Source organism: Tamandua tetradactyla, chromosome 5 (assembly GCF_023851605.1).
Source record: "Tamandua tetradactyla isolate mTamTet1 chromosome 5, mTamTet1.pri, whole genome shotgun sequence".
Taxonomy (NCBI): Eukaryota; Metazoa; Chordata; class Mammalia; order Pilosa; family Myrmecophagidae; genus Tamandua; species Tamandua tetradactyla.
The window spans coordinates 72,363,972-72,390,525 of record NC_135331.1 but is presented as its reverse complement, the minus strand read 5'-3'; the positions used below and the strand labels follow the sequence as shown (position 1 = coordinate 72,390,525).

The following is a 26,554-nucleotide window of genomic DNA, read 5'->3' as shown; positions in this document are numbered from 1 at the left end:
TTCTCATTGCATTCTATTTATACCCCTTTTAAGCCACAGACATATTCTTCCTTGCACCAAAGATTTCTGAATAGTCTTAACTGTTTATAAGTTCACCGAAAACAGAAATCTTGTACCATTTATCTTCGTTTATCCCATACCAACATCTAATCAACAATTTTAGTGAATAAACAACTGAACATTAGAAAGTAATATGTCACTTAAGAAGCTAGTCTTATTAAGATCATTTTTTAAAATGAGTGAATCTTTACTTAAAAATAGAACAAAACTATATATGAATATGGTGGGAACCATCAATGTTATACATTTTCATAAATTGAGTGAAAGGGAAATCTCTGCTGTCTATAACAGAAAAAAAGAAATATAGAAATATTTCTATTTCTATAAAAAAAAGAAATATTTCAACCCCTGCCCTGTCTTCTTCCCACATATACTTTATTGTGTACTCTACTTTCATGAACTGATGTTAGATTCAGGATTTACAAACATTGTATGAATGACCATATGATATCCCAGCCCTTAGGTACCAAGCAATTGGAATTGATTTTTATATTTTTAAAGGTATCCATTTATTGAGATATAGTCACATACCATACAATCCATCCAAAGTATGAAATCAATGGCTTTTAGTATATTCACAGAGTTGTGCATTCATCATCACAATCAATTTTAGAACATTTTTATTACTCCAAAAAGAAAAACCTATATGCCTTACCAGTCTCCTCTCAATCCTGTGATCCTTTGCTAGCCCTACATAACCACTAAAAATTTCTTTCAGAGCAAACACTTTTTTTCATCTCTATAAAATTATTTATATTACAGTTTATATAAATGAAGTCAAACAATATTTAGTACTTGTGTCTGGTTTATTTCAATTTGCATATATATATTTTTTATTTTGCAATTGATGAAAGAATATCCACATATTACTATTCACTTTGGTTTAGGTGTTATTTTTACCCATATACCACCCTATTATTTACAACTTGTAAGTGTCATACATTTGTTCTAATTAGGGAAGAACATTCTTATATTTTTGCTATTAAAGAAACTCATCATCCACTCAAGGGTTAACTATGTTATGCCTTCCCATGTTTCATCCTCTAGCTTTCCTTCTAGTCACACGCATGACCCTAAACTTTCTCTTTCAGTCAGTCACATCCACATATCATCACTGTGCAATACACTCACTATAAAGTGCTATTATTTCCATCCATTTCCAAACATTCATAATTAACCTTATTACAAATTCTGCACAAATTAAGCATCACTTCCTCATTCTCTGCCCTCATTTCTATCTTCTGGTGATGTATATTCTAGATATTAACACCAAGAGTTTGCTCATTATAGTTAGTTCATATTAGTGAGCTCATACAACATTTATCCTTTGTGTCTGACTTTCTTCACTGAACATAATGTCCTCAAGGTTCACTCATGTTGGCACATAAATCAAGATTTTATTTCTTCTTACAGCTGACTAATACTCTAGCTTATATATATATATATATATATATATATATATATAAAAGCTATATTTCATAATATACATATATATATATATATATAAGCTACACACACACACTACATTTCGCTTATCCATTCATCAAGTGATGGACACTTGGGTAGTTTCATCTTTTGGCGATAGTGAATAATGCTGTCATGAACATCAGTGTGAAAACGTCTGTCTGCGTTCCTAACTTCAGTTCTTTGATTATATATCTAATAGTGGAATTTCCTGATCATACGACAGTTCTATATTTAGCTTCCAGAGGAACAACAAAACTATATTCCACAGTAACTCTACCATTCTCCATTCCCACCAACAGTGAATAAATGTTCCTATTTCTCCATACCCCCTCCACTTGAAGTTTGCTACTTTTTTTTTTTTAACATCGGCCATACTAATTAGTGTGAAATCTCATCTCCTAGTTTTAATTTGCATTTCCCTAACAGCTCATGATGTTGAACATCTTTCCACATGCTTTTTAGCCATTTGTAAATCCTCTTTGTAAAACATCTATTCAAGTCTTTTGCCCATTTTTTAATTGGATTGTTTGACTTTTTAATGTTGAGTTGTAGGATCTCTTTATATATCCTAGATATTAAACCCTTATCAGATTTGTGGTTTTCAAATATTTTCTCCTATTGAATAGGCTGCCTTTTTACCCTCTTGACAACTCCTTTGAAACATAAAAGTATTCAGTTTAGACAAAGTCCAATTTATATACTTTTTCTTTCATGGCTCATGCTTTGGTGTAATCTTTAAGAAACCACCTCCTACCACAACATTTTGAAGATGCATCCCTACCTTTTCTTCTAGGGGTATTACGGTTCTGGATTTTGTATTTAGGTCATTTGGATTATTTTTTTAATGTTTTTTTTTTTGGTATGCTGTATGGCAGAGATCACATTTCATTCTTTTTCCATGTGAGTATCCCCTTATTGAAGCACCATTTGTTGAAGATTTGTTTGTTTGGTTCATTTGTTTGTTTGGTGGTTTGTTTATTTGTTTGAGAAGTTTATGGGCTGGGAATTGAACCTAGGTCTCCCACATGTCAGGCTAGAATTCTGCTGCTGAACTACCTTTGCACCCCCAAGTTAATTTTTAAATAAGGCATGAGATAGGCATCCTTTTTCATTCTTTTGGATATGGATATCTAGTTCTCCCAGCACCATTTTTGAAGAGACTGCTTTGTCCCAGTTGAGTGGACTTGGCAGCCTAATCAAAAATCAGTTGGCGGATGCAAGGGTAGTTCAGGGGTAGAATTCTTGCCTGCCATGTGGGAGACCTGGGTTCAATTTCTGGTCCATGGACTTCCCAAAACAAGCAAGCAAACAATGGAACAAAAATTCAATGAATGGTGCTGCAATAACAGGATGCTCACATGGAAAAACAATGAAATGTCACCCTCCATACAGGATACAAAAAAAAAGCAATTGACCCTAGATGTGAAGGTCTATTTCTGAATATTCAACTTGATTTCATTGATCAATATGTCTATCTTTATGCCAGTACCATGCTGTATTACCACTATAGCTTTGCAATACGTTTTCAAGTTACGAAGTGAGGGTCCTCCAGCTTCATTCTTTTTCAAGATGTTTTTAGCTATTTAGGGCCCCTTAACTTTCCAAATAAATTTGATGATTAGCTATTCCAATTCTGCAAAGTAGACAGTTCAGTTAGAATTTTGATTGGGATCCCATTGAATCTGTAAATTAATTTGGGAAGAATTGATATCTTAATGATAGTTTTCCAATTCGTGAACATGAATTGTCCTTCCAATTATTTAGATCTTCTTGGATTCCTTCTAGCAATGTTTTATAGTTTTCTGAATACAGGTCCTTTATATTCTTCGTTAAGTGTATTCCTAGGAATTCAGTTCTTTTAGTTGATACTGTAAATGGAATTTTTTTTGCTGATTTTCTCTTTAGATTGCTCATTACTGGTGTATAGAAATACGACTGATTACTGCATGCTAATCTCGTATCCTGCCACTCTGCTAAACTTACCTATTTGCTCTAACAGTTTTGTTGTAGATTTTTCAGGACTTTCTAGGTATAGCGTCATATTATCTGCAAATAGTGGTAGTTTTATTTTTTCCTTTCCAATCTAGATGCCCTTTATTTCTTTTTCTTGCCTAATTGCTCTAACTAGAACTTCTAACACAATGTTGAATAACAGTGATAACAATGGGAATCCTTGTCTCGTTCCTGATCTTAACAGGAAAGCTTTCAGTCTTTCACAATTGAGTATGATGTTTGCTGTGGTGTTTTCATATATACCCTTTATCATGTTAAGGAAGTTTCCTTCTACTCCTAATTTTCAAAGTGTTTTTATCAAGAATGGATGGTGGATTTTATCAAATGCCTTTTCTAAGTCAATCAAGTTGATTCTGTGGCTTTTCCCCTTTGATTTGTTATTGCAGTTATTATTATCCATTAATTAATTTTCTTGTGTTGAATCATCCTTGCATACCTGGGATAAAACTCACTCGATCATTGTGTTTAAATATTTTAATGTGCTTCTGGACTTGATTAGCAAGCATTTTGTTAAGGATTTTTGCATCCATATTCATTAGAGAAACTGGTCTATAATTTTCTGTTGTTGTAGTATCTTTATCTGGCTTTGGTATTAGGGTGATGCTGGTTTCATAGAAGGAGAAACGTAATCTTTCCTCCCCTTAAAATTTTTGGTAGACTTTGAGCTGGATGGGTATTAATTATTCTTGGAATGATTGGCGGAATTCACCTGTGAAGTCATCTGATCCTAGACTTTTCTTTGTTGTGAGGTTTTAAATGACTGCTTCAATCTTTACTTGTGATTGGTTTGTTGAGGTATTCTGTTTCTTGTGGAGTCAGTGTTTGTTTGTGTGTTACTAGAAAATTGTCATGGTTACCGAAGTCGTCTAGTTTGTTGGTGTACAGTTGTTCATAGTATCCTCTTATGATCCTGTTTATTTTGATGGGGTCAATAGTAATGTCCTCTCTCTTATTTCTGATTTTATTTATTTGTAGCTTCTTTCTGTTTTCTTTGTCAGTCTAGCTAAGAGTTTGTCAATTTTGTTGATGTTCTCAATAAACCAACTTTTGGTCTTGTTGATTCTCTTTATTATTATTATTTTTTACTCTTAATATAATTTATTTCTGCTCTAATCTTTGTTATTTCTTTTTTTCGCTTACTTTGGATTAGTTTGCTGTGTATTTAGGTCTCTGATATTAGCATATTCTTCCTTTTTAATATAGGCATTTAGGGCAACAAATTTCCCTATCAGCACCTCTCTTGATGCAACCCAATACTTTGTGTTTTCATTTTCATCCATCATGAGATACTTAGTTCTCTCTTACAACATTTTCTTTGACCCACTGATTGTTCAAAAGTGTGTTGTATAAACTCAATAAATTTGTGAATTTTCCAGTCCTCTACCTGTTATTGACTTCTAGCTTCATTCCACTATGGTCAGAGAAAGAGCTTTCTGTAATTTCAATCTTTGAAATTTATTAGGACCTATTTTGTGACCCAACATGTGTGCCTATCCTGGAGAATGATCCATAAGCACTTGACAAGAATGTATATCCTGCTGTTTGGGGGTGCACTATTCTGTATATGTCTGTTAGGTCTAGTTCATTTATCATGTTGTTCAAATTATCTTTTTCCTTATTGATCCTCTTTCTTGATGCCCTATCTATTGATGCAAGTGGTGTACTGAAATCTTCAACTATTATTCTAGAGATGGCTATTTCTCTCTTCAGTTTAGCCAGTGTCTGCCTGATATATTTTGGAGCAACCCCATTGGATGCAGAAGTATTTATGATGATATTTCTTCTTGGCAGTTTGCTTTTCTCACAAAACATAATGTCTTTCTTTGTTTCTTATAACAATTTACATTGAAAAGGTATTGTTCTAGTTTGCTAGCTGCCGGAATGCAACACACCAGAGACGGATTGGCTTTTAATAAAAGGGGATTTATTTTGTTGGTTCTTCAGAGGAAAGGCAGCTAACTTTCCACTGAGGTTCTTTCTTACGTGGAAGGCACAGGATGGTCTCTGCTGGTCTTCTCTTCAGGCCCCTGGGTTCCAACAACTTTCCCCAGGGTAATTTCTTTCTCCATCTCCAAGGGCCTGGGCTGAGCTGCAAGTGCTGAGATGAGGAATGCCAAGCTGCTTAGCAGTGCTACGTTGCAATCTCTCATTTAAGCACTAGCCAATTAAGTCAAACATCACTCATTGCAGCAGACACGCCTCCTAGCTGACTGCAGATGTAATTGGCAACAGATGAGGTTCACATACCGTTGGCTTATGTCTGCAGCAACAAGACTAGGTATGCTCACCTGGCCAAGTTGACAACTGAATCTAACTAACACAGGTATTTTGTCTGATATTACTTTAGCTACCTAAGCTTTTGTTTTGTTTTGTTTTTGTGTAAGGTTTCTTTGGAATATCTTCTTGCAGCCTTTCACCTTCAACTAATTTGTATCCTTGGATCTGAGGTCAGTCTCCTGTAGATATTATATCCATTCTGCCAGTTGGTGCTTTTTCATTGGGAATTTTAATCCATTAACAGTCAATGTTTTTACATAATGGCAGTACACACTTCAACCATTTTATACTTTGGCTTTCATATCATATCCTATTTTCATCTTTTTACCTTTTTTCTCATCTTTACGGATAACCTTCGTTTCTACATTCTCCTCCAAGCCTCTCTCTCCTGTCTTTTCCTTTCAGCCTGCAGGACTCTCTTTCATGTTTATCATATGGCAGGTCTCTTGTTAATGGATTCTCTCAGTTTCTGAATATCTTAAACTCACCTACATTCCTGAAGGACAGTTTTTCCAGACAGAGGTTTCTTAGTTTCTTGGCTGGCAGTTTTTGTCTTTCATTATCCTAAATTTATCATGCAATTGCCTTCTCACCTCCATGGTTTCTGATGAGAAATAAGCACTTAACCTTAATGGGTCTCCTTTTTATGTGATGAATTTTTCTCTTGTTGCTTTTAAGGTTCTGTATCTTTGGCATTTGATATTCTGATTAATGTGTGTCCTGGAGTAGGTCTGTTTGGATTTATTTGATTTGGAATATGCTGTGCTTTCGGACATATCTATGTTTTTCTAAGAACAGGCAAAATTTCAATGATCATTACCTCAAATATTCTTTCTTACTCTTTTCTTCTTTTCTCCTTTTGGGGCACTCATAATACATATGTTTGTGCACTTCGTATTGTTAGTCATTTCCATGAGACCCTACTCAATTTTTTTTCATTCTTTTCCCCATATATATATATATATTTTTTTTTGGTCTGTTCAAATTCAGATATTCTTTCTTCTAGCTCATTGAACTTTTCTTCTGCATTTTCAAATCTGCTGTTGTATGCCTCTAGTATATATATATATATATATATATATATATATATATTTTTTTTTTTTTACGTGGGTAGGCACCAGGAATCAAACCCAGGTCTCCAGCATTGCAGGCATGAACTCTGCCTGCTAAGCCACCGCAGTCCACCCTCTAGTATGTTTTTAATTTCATCATTGTGACTTTCATTTCCATAAGATCTGTCATTTTTCTTTCCATGCTTTCAAATTCTTCTTTATGCTCACCTAGTTTCTTCTTAATATCTTTATCCCTTTCACCATCTCTTTGAGTCAATTTGGAAGATTTGCTTCAATATCTTTGATTAGTTGTTTCAAATTCTGTATCGCCTCCAAATTTGTACTTTGCTACTGAGTCTTCCATAAATTCCTGTTTCTTAGTATGGCTTATAAAGTTGCCTGATGTCTGGGCATCAGATTATCATGATGAGTTTATTCTGAAGGTTGCATTCTCTCTTGTCTAATATTTTGTTTGTGATTGACTTTGTGTTAACGCTCTGTTTTGACACGTTTTGAAAGTATTACCCAAGCAAAATAGGGCCAGGATCCTACCTAATTGGTAAGTCAGTGCATACCAATTCCATGGTGCCCCATGGAGAGGGTGAGGTAAAACCCTAAATATCCTTTGATTCTGTCTCCCAACAGTGCACTTTCCTGACCTTCCCAGTAGATGGCACTCTTTGGCAACCTATTCCCTTCAGCCTTTAGCAGGCAGGCTATTCTTAGCTCTCTGCCAATTCCAGACAATGGCATAGCATCACCTCACCAGACATGTTGGAAGTGCCAAACCCAGCAGTCTAAATTTTGTGGCCAAAAGCTGAAACAGTGCTGGACCATGCCATGTCCTATTCTTGGGAAAATGGATTTCCACAGCCCTCTCAGTCTGTAACTGGCTACCAGATAGGGACTGAACAACCTGAAGATGTTTGGTCCTGAGAGTGAGGGGCAGGTGCCAGAGCTGGGGCTAAGGCAGCTACTTACAATCTCTCACTGCTGTTTCTCCATCTCGCCATCCTGTACTTTCCTGGGTGCTATCTAGTACTCCACCTGATCTCTGGAGCCCTAGAACCATTGTTCTAGACAGTTTCTGCCTGCCCCTCACTGTTTTCTGGGAGAGAATGAGTCATGCAACGCCCTAATCAACTTACTTCCTGGAAACCTTCCTGACATCTTATTTTGATTATACATACCTAATATCTGTATTTCCAAAAATTGGATTTAGCAAGGAAACTAAATCAGTGTGTAACATTTTAATATTACAAAGTAAAAATTTTCAGGCCATTCTGTTTTCCCTAATTGAAGTCACTTCTGTATCTACTATTATCTCATTCATCTATTTTTTTTACTTCTGTATTGTCTCTATACAACAATATGAACTCAGCCATCCCATTGCCACTAGACTGAGTTCCATGACATCAGATACTCTACTTATTCCTTGGGCTGAAAACAATGCTTAGCATTATAAGTAGCACAGTATAAATGTTGCATGAGGGAATAATATCATTAGCTAACCTTTTCTTTCTTAACAGTATGTTTTTTTAAGATATTAAAATATTTATCCCAGAATCACACAATACAATTTATTTTTTTTATTAAAACAAATATCCAGACAATAAAATATCTCTGACAATGGTTCTTAAGCTGTGGAAGAAGAGGAGGAAAAATAAAGAGCTTGTTCTAAACACTTTGCAGGTGATTCTGATTTAGGGATCTAGATTGTGGGTGTAATGGAGCATGCATTTTTAAGAGAAATTCCTTAGGTGATTTGTTTTTTCTTTGCAGAGGCAGAATTCAAAAGCAGGCTCCATGCCTTCAAGGGCTGAATATCTTTCTCTATATACTGAATAACTCCTATGCCTTTAGTCTCCTGCTAGTAGCAAGCAATGTCAGACCCAGTCATTGTCTTTTCTCTTCATTTCTTTACAATGTCAGACCCATTAGTAAACACAGCATGTGCACACCTAAAGGCCTGGCCCTGGCTAGGAAAGCTAAAGGCTGTGTGAGACCTCAGCATGGAAACAGGCAGATCCTCACCCCAGCCCCCACTAGCCCCTGATATATCATATCTAGGGCTGATTGCATCTACTGCCAACAAAGGAGATTGTCTTCAGCAATGAGGGGACTCTCCTGACCCAATCAGTTAGAGGTCTTAAAGCAGAACTGAGGATTTCAGCAGTCAGAAAGAATCTCTGCCTCTTCAGCCAGCCAGTTTCTCCTGGGGAATACAACTTCACCTTTGTCAAAATTTCCAGCTTACAGCCTGCCCTACAGTATTCAGACAAGCCAGACTGCAGAATCACCTTTGTCAAAATTCCCATTTTGCATCCAGCCCTACAGAATTTGGACTTGCCAATCCCCATTGTCATGTGAGCCAATTTCTGTAATAAATCTCTCTCTCTCTATTATATAGATAGATGATAGATAGATAGATAGATAGATAGATAGATAGATAGATAGATAGATAGATAGATAGATGGATGTAGATATAGAGATATATATCCTGTCAGTTCTGCTTTTTTCCTGGACAACTTTGAATAATGCACATTGATTATTCCCACTGATATTGATTATTTGGGGACATGCATAGTCCCCAAATATCATTAATCTTTTGACATGTAAAACTTTGAAGATTTCTCTCTTGATTCTTTTATGCAGAATGATCTTCTAATTCTAAGATTAGAAGAGAGATAATATCAGTTTTCTTAAAAAGCCTGCTCTATCTTGTGTAACTTCTCTTAGAACCATAGTTACATTTCTGCTCCCATTTTCTGTGTGGAAAATGCACTCTTCTCCATCAACTCATATTTCCAGCCTTGGTTTTCATGAATCATTCTATTTAGCTTAGCTTGACAACCCCAGCCAGAGGTAGGGTCCTTTGTCCCACAGCTCCCTAAATATACTACTATTATGTTAATAATAATAAAACACTGTATTATAATCACTGCTCCTCACAAAATTTTCTTTTTTAACAACAAACATTTATTATTCTTTTTTATTATCTCCACAGCTTAGCAAAGAGCCTGATATAAACTAGGTACTCCATAATTACCTACTGAATGAAGGCCATGCTGAATGAAACTTTGCCATTGTGTTTAAAATAATGCAATATGCTCATATTGTGCATTTTAATAAGAAAAATGAAGTAAATATTTTTTTACTTAGATTTCATCTCCACAGTAATAAAGGCAGCCTGTTTGAAGGTCTGAAATTCAAGCATCATCTAGTTACTATGATTTTATTTGAAAACACAACTATTAATGTACCTCACTGATGTTTATGTCTATATTTTAAATAAATAAATTTGATCACATTGAATATTTAGTAATTTAAGAATATCATACCCATTTTGATTATCACTGACATGTTGCTCATAAAAGACTCACCAAAATAAAAATTTTCAAACATTCACCTGTTGAAAACATTAGTAATATGTGGAAATTGATATAAGGCAGCTTGCAACAAAACATAATTTGGAAATAATCGAAATAGTTTTAGCAGATGAAATCAGGTAAATGTGGTTTTATGATGTCTTAGAATATATACATATATATGTATGTATGTGTATGTGTCCATGCATTTATTTCTATAAATCAAAATAGGGATCAAAGTGAGGACACAGTTTTGCATTTTTCAATATAATTTTACATTATAAACATTTCTGCTGCCATGAACTAATCTTATAAACTTTTCTTAAAAGTTGTGTAATGTTCAACATATGGAAATGCTGTAAATTCTTTAAGAACTAAGCACTCTCTTTTATGTTTTCCCTAATAAAAATATTCTTCAATGAACATATTTTATGCACCTTTCTGACTATTTAGGTTAAGAAAACTGGTTTTCTTGCTGTTGTATTTTTTCTTATAACTTGGTAACTTTTCTCAGGTTAGTTTTGTTATATAAAAACAAAATGTCTTCAAAATGAAAAACAACTGACCCTAGCATGTAGCATTTCACTGGTTGTTTTTTAGTCATTGTATGAATATTATAAAAAGTAAAAAGGAATGATTTGAATTTGGGGCCATTATGTCACTGAAACTTAGGACAATAGAATTATAAAGATATTATCTAGTTTGCTCTAACTGTGAACAAATAATGCCACACTCCATATGACATTCCACCAACAGGCATCTTCTAAAGAAAAATAAGGAATATGGTGTCCGTTGGTAAACAGTGGCAACGTGAACTTTAAAAATGTAACAGTGTTTCAAATAATCTTCTTAATTTCACATAACCCTACTTAATGGCTAGTGGCCTGAAAAAATAAAGCTACAGAAAGGAAATAAATATGATCCTTGCCTTTTAAACTTATAATTCAGATAACTATTAAGCATTCTGAAAGTAAGAGTTTAGGTTTATGACAGAGTATCAGTATAGTCCAATCTCCAGGTGACACCATGATGCCACCTGATGTTCAAAGTGAAGACTCACTATTATGGCATGACACGTTCACTGGACTTAGAATTAGAAGATCATTTTGCATAAAAGAATCAAGACAGAAATCTTCAAAGTTTTACATGTCAAAAGATTAATGATATTTGGGGACTATGCATGATAAAACAATTTGAGGCGAGGCCATACTTGTGTAAATATTGTTTAAAATATCAAAAGCTGATCATAGAGAAAGCTAAATACAGTTTGACTTTGTAAAATCATGCTAATCAAAAAGTTGGAAAGTGGTTAAAATTTCAAGTAAAAAAAAAGAATAACACTGTGTGTGCTTCTGTAATAACTTGAAATGCTACTATAAATTACATTAAATCAAGTTAAAGTTCCTGTCATGTCAAGAAAAAAGGCAAATTTATTTTAATAAAAACTAAAAAATGAAGAAAGAGATGTGCCTATTCATTGTTAATAGGGAAGCTGAGAAGTTGTAGCCCATTGGAGGACAGTGTGGTGGCTCCACAGGAGGCTAAGGGTGGGGTTGCCATATGATCCTGAAACCCCATTGCTCAGCATATACCTGGAGGAACTGAGTGCAGGGATACAAATGGTGTTGATGGTGGCAGTGTTCATGATTCACAATAGATGGAGGTGGCCTAAGGGTACAACGCATGCGGAATGGAAGGGAACTGTGGTGTATATATACAATGGACTACTGTGTGGCTACAAGAAAGAATGAAGTTGTGTGGCATGTAACTAGATGTATGAATATTAAGGAGAGTATGTTGAAAGAAATGTCAAGAATAAAAAGGCAAATATTATCATGCCTCAATCATATGAACTAATTATAATATACAAACTTGGGGAACTGAAGTTGAGAACATGGGGTATTGGGCTGGGGTCTATTGTAAGGATACTAGGTTGTAAGCTCTAACAGTAGCCACATATATTCAGGAGTTAACTGTGATTCCCAAATTCTGAGCTGTTTGTATATAGCGTGGTTGTTCCAAGAAACTTTGGGTATTTATGTGATATCTGAAACTCAGAGTTAGAGTTTGAAACTATGAAAATCAGCGGTACTCCTTACAGGAACTGCTTACAGAGTTGAAAAAGGGATCAGACTTTGAATAGAGATATGAATGGAGCTGATCTGGAGAGGACTACGGTAAATCAGAATACAGGGTAAAGGATGATATTGTCCATATTTTAAAACTTCAACTTCTGTGTGAGACCAAAAGGAGAGATATTTATTTGGTGCAAAATTTATATTTTGGGTAGTGCATTACTTAATTTAACTTGCATGGTCAGTTTAGTTGAACACTGTAAGTACTTGGAATCTTGTGAGATCTTGTTGGTTTGTCCAGGTTATTGTGATGTCCCAATATATCCCAGAGGAATTTGGCAGTGAATAAAGAAGTATTTGCCAAGTCCCCTTGGGGGACTGGGGAGAAAGGAGGAAATATTCAATTTCTCCATTTGGAGAATTCCTGATATCCTCCCAAGGAGTAGGGATAACCAAATCAATAGGCTGAGCCCTTGATCTTGGGGTTTGTCCCTATGAAACTTATTCTTGCAATGGAGAGGCTAAATGTACTGATAATTATGCCTACGAGTCATCCCCAGAGAACCTCTTTTGTTTCTCAGATGTGGCCTCTCTCTCTAAGCCAACTCAGCAGGTGAACTCACTGCCCTTCCCACAATGTGGGCCGTGATTCCCAGGGGTGTTAATCTCCCTGGCAGTGTGGAACAGAATTCTCAAAATGAGCCAGGACCTGGCATCAAGGGATTAAGAAAGCCTTCCTGACCAAAAGAGGGAAGAGAGAAATGTGACAAAATAAAGTTTCAGTGACTGAGAGATTTCAAACAGAGCTGAGAGGTTGTCCTGGAGGTTATTCTTATGCATTATATAGATATCCGTTTTTAGTTTATGGTATATTGGAGTGGCTGGAGGGAAATACCTGAAGTACTTGAGCTGTGTTCCAGCAGCCCTGATTTTTAAAGACGATTATATAATGATATAGCTTTTACAATGTGATTGTGTGAGTGTGAAAACTTTGTGTCTGATGCTCCTTTTATCCAGGGTATGGACAGATGAGTAAAAAAGATAAAAATAAATAAATAAATAATGGGGGAATAAGGGGTAAAATAAATTGGGTAGATGGAAATACTAGTGGTCAGTGAGAGGGAAGGGTAAAGGATACGGGATGTATGAGTTTTTTTCTTTTTTATGTCTTTTTCTTGAGTGATGCAGATTCTCTAAAAATGATCATAGTGATGAATAAACAACTATGTGATGATATTGTGAGCCTTTGATTGTACCCCATATATGGAATGTATGTGTGTGAAGATTTTTTTAATAAAAATATTTTTTAAAAGATTAAAAAGTGAAAAAATAAATTTCAATCACATTTAAAAATGTATCTACCCACAATAAATAAATTAAAAAGTGACAATGCACAATAACATTTCATTTTCTGTCCATTGTTCCAACTAAGCCTGCTATCTTACAATCCAAAGTAATAAACACTGCTAGAAAGGGAAAGTATTATAACTAAAACCCACAAGTAAAACATGAATAAAATTAAATACAAGTATATGTGAGAGCAGCACATACTCAGTAGTAGAATTTTTATACATTGAGGTTAATTATTCAATTCGGTAGAAGTATTTATAAAAATGCCAGCACTCAAATAGGTCCACATTGTATCAACTGATGCTATTAAGAGGCAGGAGAGTATTGATCTACAAATCTACTCTCATATTAACCACATGATTTTTCAATCTGGACAACTATATGATATGAAAGATTTGTGTAGATGGAAGCTTAAAATATGGCTTCAAATATGAGTATGATCTTCTGGGATCACACACTACAATTAAAAAAAAAGTTAAAGAGAAAAAACATGAAAGGGATCTGATATTTCCTGGATGCCTTCTGTAATAGTAAAAGGAACTGCAATATCTAACTTAAAAATCAGAAACCTAAACACCTATATATTTATTTTGAAACTTGAAGATCTTTAAATCATCTATAAGTAGTGAATATTTATTTGTTGGCACTAAAAAAAAAAATTGTCGTGACCTTCAAATACATTATTCGGCTTAATTCTCTCAGCAACTCAATTCAATTAGCATTATTATTTGCATTTTACAGGCAAGTAAACTAAATCCAGAACATTAGTAACTTATCAAGGCACGTGCAACTGGTGAGTAGTAAAGTCAAATTCAGATCACTCCAGTTCCAAACCTATAGTCTTTAAAATACATCCCCCTGCCTCCCACACAGAAAGCACACATTTGGCATGATTCTTCCTTTAATGCTGAATGGCAACCTTCCGTTTCAAAGGTAACTCTTCTGTTGGATAAAACATTAGAATTCAGTAGCCAGTCACAGCACATCAAACCTCACAACTCCAGTGTTTCACTAGGAATTCCTCGTTTCTGAGGTTAAGGCAGCAGATTCCAAAATAATTTGCCTCTCAAAAGAAGTAGTCTGTTAAAGTAATGCAGTATTCAGTTATTGCTTCCTGCCTGAGTGACAGTTCAAGCACAAGACATTAAAAAGAAACTCTTTACTCCTGGTTCTAGCGATCTGTTATTTATTGCCTCATACACTATTTGTCTGGAAGTGATGGATTTAATATTGAAGGGAAAGATGCATCACTCTGGATGCTCCATGAAATTCTATATGGATAAAAGTCAAAGTTTTAGAGCGGATCACGGTGGCTCAGCAGGCAGAGTTCTCGCCCGCCATGCCGGAGACCCGGGAGACCCAGGCTCGATTCGGGAGACCCAGGCTGGATTCCCGGCGCCTGCCCATGCAACAAAAAGAAAAGAAAAAATGTTGACGTATTAGGCCCATCTATTTTTAGCTTTCTTTCTATACAGCAAAAACAAGTTTTAAGTGTTATAAAAGACTCTTCTAGCAATAATAAAAAAAAAAATCCTTTATCAGTTTGTGTATTAATTTTTGAAGAATAGTTTCTGTTCCAATTTTTTAAAGAATAATATATATATATATATATGCATTTTTAAGTTTTTGGAAAAAAATCAGAAACAAGTAGGTCGTCTATTTGACAAGATTTGAGACTATGATTCATTCTTTGGATTATCTTTCCCATTGGCAAAAAAGGGAAGTGTAGCAACTCAGTCGTCTGTTATTCCTATTATCCAAATGAAATAAATTGCATATTAAAACTATCTTCATAACACCAAGATTAATTTATTTAAAGCATTAACTTGCTAAGAGTCATTTTGACTCTTACTGTACTTTGAACCAAATATTGTGTTAAGATTTTTGTAGAAATGTCACATTTAGTGTCATAGTTCTTTCCCCTGATATCTAGTTTCTCTCCCTTACCTGCTATAGGTCTTTGGTCAAAATTACCCTCATAAAACTTTTCTTGATCACCTTATTTAATATTATAAACTCTCTTTACAGGCATTTTCTATTGCTCTTCCCTTCTTAGCTGTTTTCTTCATAACAATTATCACCATTGGGCATAGCATACATTGGATAGGTTTATTTGTTTAGTTATTTTTTAACCATAATTTAAAACTTTATTAAAGGTTTTCTGAGTAGCTTGCCAAAACAAATGAATGAAAGAATGGACATACACCAACTCTCCTCCACCCAAAACTATAAATACATATGTCAAGCAATTGGAAGAGAAAAAAATATTGACTTCAAATAGTTTATTTTAATTACAAAATGGCACAGCCATTTCTAGAAATATCAGTGGTTTCAAATCAATACACCAATACCCATAACTAAGATGGAAACTTGCAATGATCCTGGAAAAAACTCCCCAAGGTGAATGTGATCACCATGAGAACATAGGTTATATTTTAAATATTGACTATTTGTTTATTATTTATTGATATCTTTTTGTTCAACACTGCAGTGCCAATGCCTAGAATGCTGTCTACCGCAGGTAGTATCCCAAATACTTCTTTAATGAATGTATTTACTCTTACAGCAATCCTCTGTGATATTATTAACATTTTGTGGAATGTACTAAGGCTGAAAATATAATGTGACTTAACCAAAGTCATAAAGCGAGTAAATAAGCAGGCAAATATTGTTACTGGATAAAGGCAGTGAATTGCTTTGCCCAAAGTGCTCAAATGATCAATTCCTGAGACACCAGGATTTCAAAGAGAAGAAAAGTTTCTTATTAGGCATGTGGCAAAAGATTAGATAGCCTACCAGCCAGGAAATCTGTCTACCTGAAATGCAGTAATTCTGATAGTTTTAAAGAATAAAATGATGGGTATAGGATATTGAGCACAGTGGCCCCAGCTGATGTAATTAGAAGTGATCTAATTATTGAGCATGCACAGATTGATTACATACTTAATCACAGAACATATGTAAGAAAATAACGGTCTTAATATGATGATAGGCATGATTTTAGTATTTTAATGAGATACAGGTGACTAATAGGTTAAAGTCTAAGCTACTATGCATGTCAGATAGGTCTATTTTGGTTAAATCCAGTCTCAGTCATCAAGATACTTTTGGACTTGGGATGGGTTAGTTCTGGGCTGCCTGAAGGCCCTTCATTAATAAACATTAGGGGTGCTCTTTAGTGATTACAAGACTCTAAAGTTAGAAAACTGGACAAATGGGATCAAATGAAAGTTCATTACAATGTTTTTACAATCACAGGGACAGGAGAGAAAAGTCATACAATTATTATCAGAAATCAAGGCAGCTGGATTACAATTTAGAGATTTCAGGTATCTCCTTCTGTCTACTCAAAAATACCAGAAAGCAAAAAGGGAAATCTATATAATGACTCAACAGTCAAAATCATCTCTTAAATCCTGATTTCTCAGTTACAATATGTGGGCTCCAAAAGTCAAGCCTGTTTATTCACTGTACATCTTCTAGAAAAAGGAATCAACCCGTAGCAAAAGTATGTATACCTGTTCTACAGATTTAGATATCTCTGAATATACTCTGAGCATGTCTAGAAATAATAGCAAGAGAATGCAGTTTTTCAAATACCTTTTTTGACTCGTCCACATTCGGAAGGTCATTCACTTTGAATAAGCAGGTACTTTGGAAGGGAAACAAATGTGGTGGTGAGGGAGACCAGGGGTCACCTCAGACCATCTGTGTCAGCCATGGAAATCGAGGTGTTGACAGATGTCACAGCCAGTTTTCCCTCATGTCCAATAACCTGAATGTCATGAAAACATTTGCTAAGACAAGAAAATGCATTGGGAATCTTTACCTTTATGTCAGGACTTTTTACATTTAAAAAAAATATATGGTAAAACATTTGCAGATATTTGAACTCTTCATACTCCATACAACACATATTTAATTATACATATTTAAGTCTTGTTTATTTTACTTTTACTTCCTTTGACCCAATTTTTAAAAGAATCAAGTAATCCCATTTCCAATAAACATACCAAATACACACACTTTGTTCTTTTTCTTGTTTTTCCTTCTTTCAAATAATAATCAGAATCACAAGCAAAGATTTGTCAGCACTAAAGAATTTGATGAGAAGAATATACTTTGCCACTGTCAGACCTATAAATTAAGACCCACCCTGATTCAATTTAGCCTCATCTAAAAGGGATTTTCAAAGATCTAGTTTACAAATGAATCTACAGCTTAACTAATAGTAGCATTTCAAAGGTCCTATTAAATTACAAAAGGCTCTATTTATAGGAACGCAGATTAAGACTTGATCATGTCTTCTGTCACCTCATTAGGACGTGAACATGTCTTTTGTGGGGGACATGATTCAATTCCCAATAGTTATAACATCGGTGGGAATTTTAAGACTGGAATTGTATAGTTGAGTAATTTTCTAGAAAGACAGTATTCTTAAACCATTTTTTCTATTATTTGGTATATTCATGCTTCTTTTATTGATACTATGAAATAAATCAGACAATTTGATCAGATATAGTAAAGGCTGTATAATCAAGAGGAACAGAAAGAGTCTAGCCAAAAAAGACATTAATCACACATGAAGGATCTATGACTGCACCCTAGAGGTAAAGCTTTTGTATTTGTCATGCAAAAGAATATCAAGCCATGATGAAAAACACTTCTGGAGTGTTGAATATAAGAGAAAGCCAGACGTAGATCCCATCCTTTTTCTGAAGGCAAAAGGAAGTGTACTAAACTGATTCTTTACCCAGAGAAACTGGAAATCAAATAACTGGTCCAAAAGAGTTTCTACTATGAAGACATTCAATAATTTTTATAACCAGTCCCTGGAGCCATGGCAGTCTCCACCTGCAGCCCAAGGGACCTGGTTATAAAGTATGTAAAGTAAGGAAATCCCAGAGATGAGCTACACCTCTCCATATCTGTCGTAAATCACCTCTGTTCTTACGCTTGACAAATTCTTTGGTAAGCAGCGCTATTGATATGATTAATGCATTCATGTGTGTTCCCCCCCCACACTCCCCCAAATGACTTGCTTCTGTAATATTAAATTTTGAATCAGTAAAACTCTAAGCCAAGGTAGTGGTTGAGAAAATCAAAGAGGGATACAAGCTGAAAAGGAAAGAGAGTGAACCATAATCCAAACACTTGGATATTTTCTTCTATTCCTGTCCTTCTGAACAGGGAAAGTATCAGAAAAGTGAGGATAATTTTTAAAGTATAAATATATCTCGAATGTATACATAAATTATAGTTCCTTTTAAATTAACTGGAAATTTTAAAACACAAAATTTTCTAAAAATCTATTTTCACATTATGACATGTGATGGCAAAAATGTATAGTCCATGTTTTCTCAAAAAAAGGTGAACCAGAGTTCTTTCACTCCTATTAAAGAGATAACTTTAGCATGTTTTTTCAAAAAGGGAAAGATAACTACTAAATAAATACCTAACAAGTGATTTCAGGGCAGGTCATTAAATGATAAATAATAAAAGCCATGCTTTAATGGTGTTTTAAAAAATATTTTATTTTAGCCAACAAAATGAAAAATTACAATAGTATCCATTTTTCGGAATTATGCGCTTGGTTTGTAAATGAGAAAGCCCTACAGATATATTACCTTTCTTTTACACTATAGGAAAAGCTAATTAAAAAGTAACCACCACACCATACTATACTTAAAAGTTGTCCCAAATGGTATATTATGCTGAAAATATTAGAGAGACATCCACCATCTTCCTTATGGATAGCAGTATGCTAAAAGCTATCTTTTCAATATCGGAATTACAGAACTAATCAGTCACTTGTGATCTGGAATTTCACCCTATGGGCCAGGTGGGATTGCTAAGCTTCTTGCCCACCTCTCAAGAAATACATCTCATTTGAACATTGGCTTTGCATGTGTAGGTTTCTTTAATATTTGCAAAAGCCCACGATATAGGTGAGGACAGCCCCTCGAAAGGGGCTACCCTAGTGAATTCCAAAGATATACTGCTGCCAGGATTTAGGATCTGATCTTAATGTCTATCCTCCCTTAAAAGTATATCAGAAATATACTACAATATAAAATTACAAGTTCAACAGTATTATGATCACAGAATTCACTTCCACACTCTTCATAACATTGTATGCAGATTAAAGGACTGCTGTTGTCAAAGACCCTAAGGAATTACGGAGGAAAGTTAAATAGAATAAACTCAAAAATTGCAAGGAAATGCTTAAGTCAGTGATCAAACCACTTTTTTTTTCCTCTGTTCTGAAACACTGGTACTGTCTTTGGAAGATAAACTTTTAGCACTTGTTTGATAACTCATCTTAAGGGCATGGTAACTAACTATGAATTAATCAAATTTTTGCATGTATAGGTTTCAAATTCAGGAATCTAAGAAAACTGTTCTCTATTTTTTAATCTTCTCTGCACAGCAAGGAAGGTCAATTTGTTAAATATAAACATAACTGTACCTAAACCATATTATGGTTTTATCTGTACACCCATTTATTTCTGCGATAACTCGGAATTATGGCGTGTGGAGCATCAGGTATTAATTCACTAAAGAAGATTGCCTTTGGAGTTTTTTAATATTATTCTTTAGTAAGAGTCAGCACAAATTTAAAAACAATTTGGTTTGTAATTATGTCTGTGCCTGTGTCTTTTACATCATTAACCACCAGACCAACTATCAGGTATTTTACAAATGCACATAAAGTGGAAAAAAGCAAATATCCCTAGGAAAGTTTCATGATCAGACTACATATGAGGCAGAAGAATTATTCTGAAAGTAAAAAGAATCAATATATTTACAGATAAAATCATTGAACGAGAGGAGGAAACAATAATAGATCTGTCACAATGAATGCTTCTTCATACTACGGAAAATCTTCATAAACCTAAATGCAAGGATCATTTAATAATCTGGAAACAAAGACTTTAATACAGTATCTGCAACTAACTGAAACTACGATTTTCTATAAACTGTTTAATCTCTGAATCACAATTTTCCTTTGTGTAGAACCAGGGGGTAGAAAGAGAAAATCTTTAAGATCATTGGCAACTCTAACACTCCATGAAATGTGTTCTCAAAATACCTGAGGAATGAAAAGTCCTTTATAAACAAGGACGTAAGGAGGAAAACTTTTCACAACTCTCTTGAAATTATATATTCATAACACCATTATTCCAAAATTCACACCACAGATATCACACAGATAGAGCCACCCTTGTTAATCTGCACGTGCATATAAATGGCCTCGATTCTGGTATCTCCAAAGTCAGAGACCATAAATCTTAGGTATCTAGTATTCAGCAGCTCTTAACAAATTGGCACTGCAGGTCAAAGAAAGAAAGTGAAGGAAGATGCACACGAATAGTTTGTGAAGGAATGAATCACCCTTCTTAGCTATACACATTTTAACAAGCTGGAATCCTTTTCTTAATTATCAAATATATAGGGAAATTATATCTGATAAAATTTGTGCTTCAAATCAATGGCGGTAAGTGAAAGCATTATTCAAAAATCGGTATTGAGGACCTTAATGACCACTGGAAAATAAACATTTTCATTTTAGCAGAATAAATTCCAGCAAGATAAAAAATTTCACTGCCAAAAATAAAGGTTAAAAAATACTAAAATGATACGAAAATATTTTTTATACCCTTGGTGAAAAGGGTCCCTTTAAACCTGTCCATGAACGTTAAAAATGTCGATGTATTTTTAACATCTTTTGAAATTTTTAATCTCTATGAGGAAAAAAGATCACTAAAAATAAGAATTTAAAAACAAAAAAGGGAAAAACGAGAACAGATGACAGAAAAGGGTAGTATTCCTAACACACAAAGATATCTTGTAAATCAACAGACAAAAACCTAAAATAGTAATAGAAAACTAGGCAATGGCCTCAATAGTTGTCACACAAAAATGCTTGTCAATTAATTATAGATCAAACCTTTTTATATCCATAGAACTGTAACAGGAACTAGGAGGTAACTGTTTCTATCACAGGCAGATAAAGATGAAATAACATTACAATATTCTGAAATCATTGAGGTTGGAGGCAAATGGGACACAGTTGGTGGAACGCTCTGGAACAGTGTCTTATATATTCAAATTTAAAACTGACTTTAGCCTTTGACCCAAATCCCAATACTAACATTTTTTCCTTAAAAAGTAATCTCACAAGCAAAATTACCATCAAAGGGAACTGGAGAGAAAATTACAGAATATCCAATGTCGTGCATGATCCCATTTTGATCAGATTACAAGGAAATATCTTCAGTTGTGTATACAAAGAGTAGTAGTACTGAGAGAATATTTATGTTTTAATTAAATGCTTTTTATTTTTCCATTTTATATTTGAAGGCATTTTCATCATAGACATTTTGAAAAATATGTAAAAGCATATATGATAAAATAAATGACCCAGAACCCACTCCTCCACTTAAAGATATAATTTATAGATCAAAGGTATTTTTCAAATAAAATATGCATGTGCATATTTCTATAAACCATGATTATAATTTAAGCTGCATATATAACTCTGAATCTTTTCCTGACATATTAGGAATATTTTTTGTTATGAAATGGTCTCTGAAAACACTATTTCTGAAAGTTAGATAATATTCAAAATATGGATATACAGCCAATTATTTAACTGTTCTCAGACATTTTTCACAAGTATAAATAAGACTGTTGTTTATAAAAACAAAATGCCTCCAAAAGCAAAAAAACACTAGTATTCCAACATTTTAGGTGTTTCTGCTTTTAGCCACAGTATGAATATCATGCACAGTAAAAAGGAATGATATTTTGAATTTTCAGCCATTTCATAAATGAAAGAAACAGCAATAGAATTCTGAGGATATTGTGTAGTTCATGAATCTGTGAGTGAATATATCTATGAATATTGATTCCCTCAGACCCTTTATGAAAATGTCATCAACACGTGAAGACTTTCTAAAGAGAATGCAGAACACAGTTCCTTGGTAAACAACTGCAATAGGAACATCAAAATGTAAAAGTGGTTACCTAGGGCAATATATAAGATTCCATAAGTTCCATTAGAGTAACTTTCCAGAAACTTATAACCTCCAGATGGATCCAGGGACCAGATAAATCCTGAAAGTTAGAGTGCCCAGCATCTCCAGAACATCAGATAGTTCTATCTCCCTAATCCACATTATTGATACACCCTTCCATAATGAAAAAGTTAGAATGACCATAGCCCAAAAACACCCCTAAAGAGAGGGATAGAAAGATCAAAAGTGATGGTGGAGTTATACAGAGAAGATAGGATTTAACAAATAAATATGATTGCTGTTTATCATTAAATTGATATCTCTTTTACTCTCCAGTATCTTAGAGCAGCTAGAAGTAAAAACCTAAAATTGTGGAATTGTAACCCATGCTAAACTCTGAAATATGTTCTAAACTAATTGCGGTGCCATGTTTTGCAAGTTATTGCTTTTTTGTATATATGTTATTTTTTCAAAAAAAAGAAAAGTCAATTGTGATGCTAAAAAAAATTTTTCCTTCTAGCTTCATATATTCTGCATCAGCTAGAAGGAAAAATCTAAGATCTGTCCTGTAACTACTTGTTGAAGAGTACTTTGAAAATTATTGCTTTTTTCTTTCTTTGCCCTATATATATGTTATATTATGTAATTAAAAAATTAAAAAGTATTTTAAGATTTGTGAATGTTATTATAAATGTTATTGTTTCTTAAAATCAGATTTTCCAACTTTCAGAAAATTTGATACTTTTTTTTCTGAAACAAATAACTGTTTCAAATAAAATACTTAAATATAAATAATCTACTCAATTTCAAAATCCCTTCCTAATGGCTAGTAACTTGAAGAAGTACATAAATAGGTAGCACACAACAATGTTTGAATGACTAATAATAAGTCACTTTCAAAGTTATAGATGAGAAATAGGAGCCTGAGCTTTAGAGCTTGTGATCCAGATAATCACTATTTATTCTGGAAGTAACAGTTTTGGTTTATGGCACAATATCAGTGCAGTCCACTCCTCACATAACGCCAATGATTTGATTTGATTTTGATATTCAAAATGGAGATGCACTGTCATGGGATGAAATATGCACCAGATTTAGAAGGCTAGAATTTTAATTTTAATTTTAAAATGGTCTGTGACTCCTTGAGCACTTCTCCTTATTTCTTTTCAAATTTTCTTTTAATTTATACATTTACAGAATCTTTATGAGGAAATGAGATGTAAGGCCTATGTAGAAGTGCTTTTTCCATTGTAAAATTTTAAACAAATATAAACTATTTTTAAAAGATCTTGTCATAAGACAGCTAAGTATTTTCTGAATAATATTTAAATTTTGGTCAGGAAGATGTTAACGTTAAGTGAATTTTATTCTGATTCATTATTTCGTGTTCAACATAATGCTAAGCCAAATTTACAAGTAAGTGGATCATTCTATTTTCCTAATGAATTCAAGATGAAGTGCCTTTTATAAAGTTTTTTTTTTCTATTTTTTAATTAAATTTTTAAAATAAAATACAAATTAATTTATTTTAAAATTTTTATTCATAAAACATACAAGCACATATATTCTTAACAAACATTCCACACATGGTATACAATCAATGGCTCACAAGGTCATCACATAGTTGTGTATTCATCACCATGGTCATTTTTTAGAACATTTGCATCACTCCAGAAAAAAGAAAGAAAAAGAAATCATTTATTTGGCTCTTATTTAGATAGTAGTAGAAGACCTTGAATAATTTAATTTTCTATTAAAAACAATTGATAAGATCTTTAAGTCTATCATAAAATTGATATAAGAATGTTAAAAATAAAAAAATACTTAGTTTCTGGTAAGAAAGCATCAAAAATATTCATGAAGTGGGCTACAAATTTAGAAGTCAGAGAAATTTAAAGAGGCTATTAGTAGATGCAAAATAAATTAAGCATTAAGGCTTTTGTATTTATTCAACAAATGACCATTGTGACCTAGGCACATGTAATCTCATTTAATTCTCTCATCAAATCCAAGAAAGCAGTTATTATGATCCCCATTTTACAGGTGAAAAATAAAGGCTTATATTAAATGAATAATATTTAAAGTTATGTGAGTGATCATGAGTTACTTATCTAATATTCATTCTCCCCGTCTGCCAAAAGAAGCTTCTAACAGACCCTGTTTCTCCAGAAGTCCATATGCCCATCTTAGGGGCAGCATTTTCCAGACTAGCTAAGCATGGCTATGCCATTAAGTTACAACCAAAGAAATGCAGTAAGTGCTGAAAGCAATCTTCAGGAAACTTCATCTAAAGGATGATAGACAGCTGGCACATGCTCCCCCATCCTTTTTTTTTTTTTCACCTTTTCCCTTTTTTCTGTTTTTCTGTGTCCAACATGGGCATTATGGCTAGAGCTTCAGCATTATCTTGAAGCCTGATGAGGTCTTGAAAGTCCCATGCTAAGGTTGGTGAAAAAAAGGGAGAAAGCCTGAATGCTAAAGTAAATGTGAAGCTATCTTACCAGACCAGGACTATACTCTCCAGACATTTTGTTTCATAACAAAAGAAGTAAACTTCTATTTTGTATATATCATTAGTGACTCTTTTACTAGCAGTCAAATGTGACCAATCAAGTTTATTACATATAACTGTCTGCCCTAAGAATTTTTTTTTTTCCTGCAATGTATCATTTACTTCCTTCTACAATGTCATTTTGTATTTGTGGAAACTGAGGCTCAATCAGCTTAAGCATCAAGCTTAGGATCCCATCTCTAAATAAGTGGCAGAAACAAGGTTTGAGTACAGATCTTGTCTTCAATAAAGAGATCTTTTCTACAATGCCTCCCTAACTTCCGAACATGCATGTACAGACCTTAAGTGCCATCATTTATTTCCTGAATATTGCTTTCTCCTACATATGCTCTTCCTGATGGAATATCCATATTTTCTCATCCTACACTCCTTCAGTGATTTGAAAAGTATAGTTTCTTCTTAGCTCAGAGATCATGGAAGCATGTCCCAGTAGTAATCTCTCTAATCTTCCAGAAAATGATCCAACTGCTATTTTCCATTGATTCTTTTTTTCTTGAAGTCAGATTTGTGCAATACAAATTCTCCCTCTTGTCAACAAATCCTCTTAGCATCACATAATCATGTTTTCATGAAAAAAAAGTAGCTAGGGGAACATTGTTAGCCATTTCAACATGCTCCAGGCCTCAAATTGCAGTAATTCTAAACTAGGGAAAACTAGAAGTGTGTAGACTTTGGACTATCAAATACATCTCTCCCTCAGATTTACAGTTATTTTCCTTTGAGATGACTACTCATCCACTGAGATGCTATAATCAGGTAGTCTTATGGTGACAATATATATGCTGCTCCTATTTGGTACATTCAATTTGCTTAAGTTTAAGGGCAGCAACATAAAATATCAAAAAACATATTAAAATTAAGATTAATAATCATATATTCTTAAGCTGACACTATAATATGCTGCTCCTATTTGGTATGCTCAGTTTGCTTAAGTTTAAAGGCAGTAACATAAAATATCAAAAACACCATTCTGGTATTAATAAGTTAATAGCCCATTATGTTTTTATTATTAAGACATAAGTCAAATTAATGTAAATTAACTCACTAAAAGAAAAGCATTTTGACCTATTTTCTAAAAATCTTTTGCAATTTTGAATTCAAATTGACTATTATTCTTAAGCCACTCAAGCTCATTTAAATGAAAAATTTTTAAATATCTCTGTGAGGAAAATATCCAAGTACTTCTATGTACCCAACCGGATATCATTTTTATCATCAATTTCAATGCCCTATTTTTTCCTCCTGGATCCTGAATTCCTAACGAAGTCCCCTGGTTCAGTTTTGTTTGTTGGATTATTTA

The 26,554-nt window shown here is 33.9% G+C and overlaps 1 protein-coding gene across 13 annotated transcripts in view; it reads right to left on the bottom strand.

The window, feature by feature from the left end:
* NAALADL2 (N-acetylated alpha-linked acidic dipeptidase like 2) overlaps positions 1-26,554 on the bottom strand; it is a 1,514,274-nt gene that overhangs the window by 1,268,163 nt on the left and 219,557 nt on the right. For 12 of the 13 annotated variants that reach the window (XM_077161086.1, XM_077161081.1, XM_077161076.1 and 9 more), the window contains one exon: positions 17,263-17,437. The exons of the other annotated variant lie outside the window; for it this stretch is intronic. The gene's annotated coding sequence lies outside the window, so the exon portion shown is untranslated. The remainder of the gene's footprint in view (positions 1-17,262; positions 17,438-26,554) is intronic. 13 annotated transcript variants of the gene reach the window in all.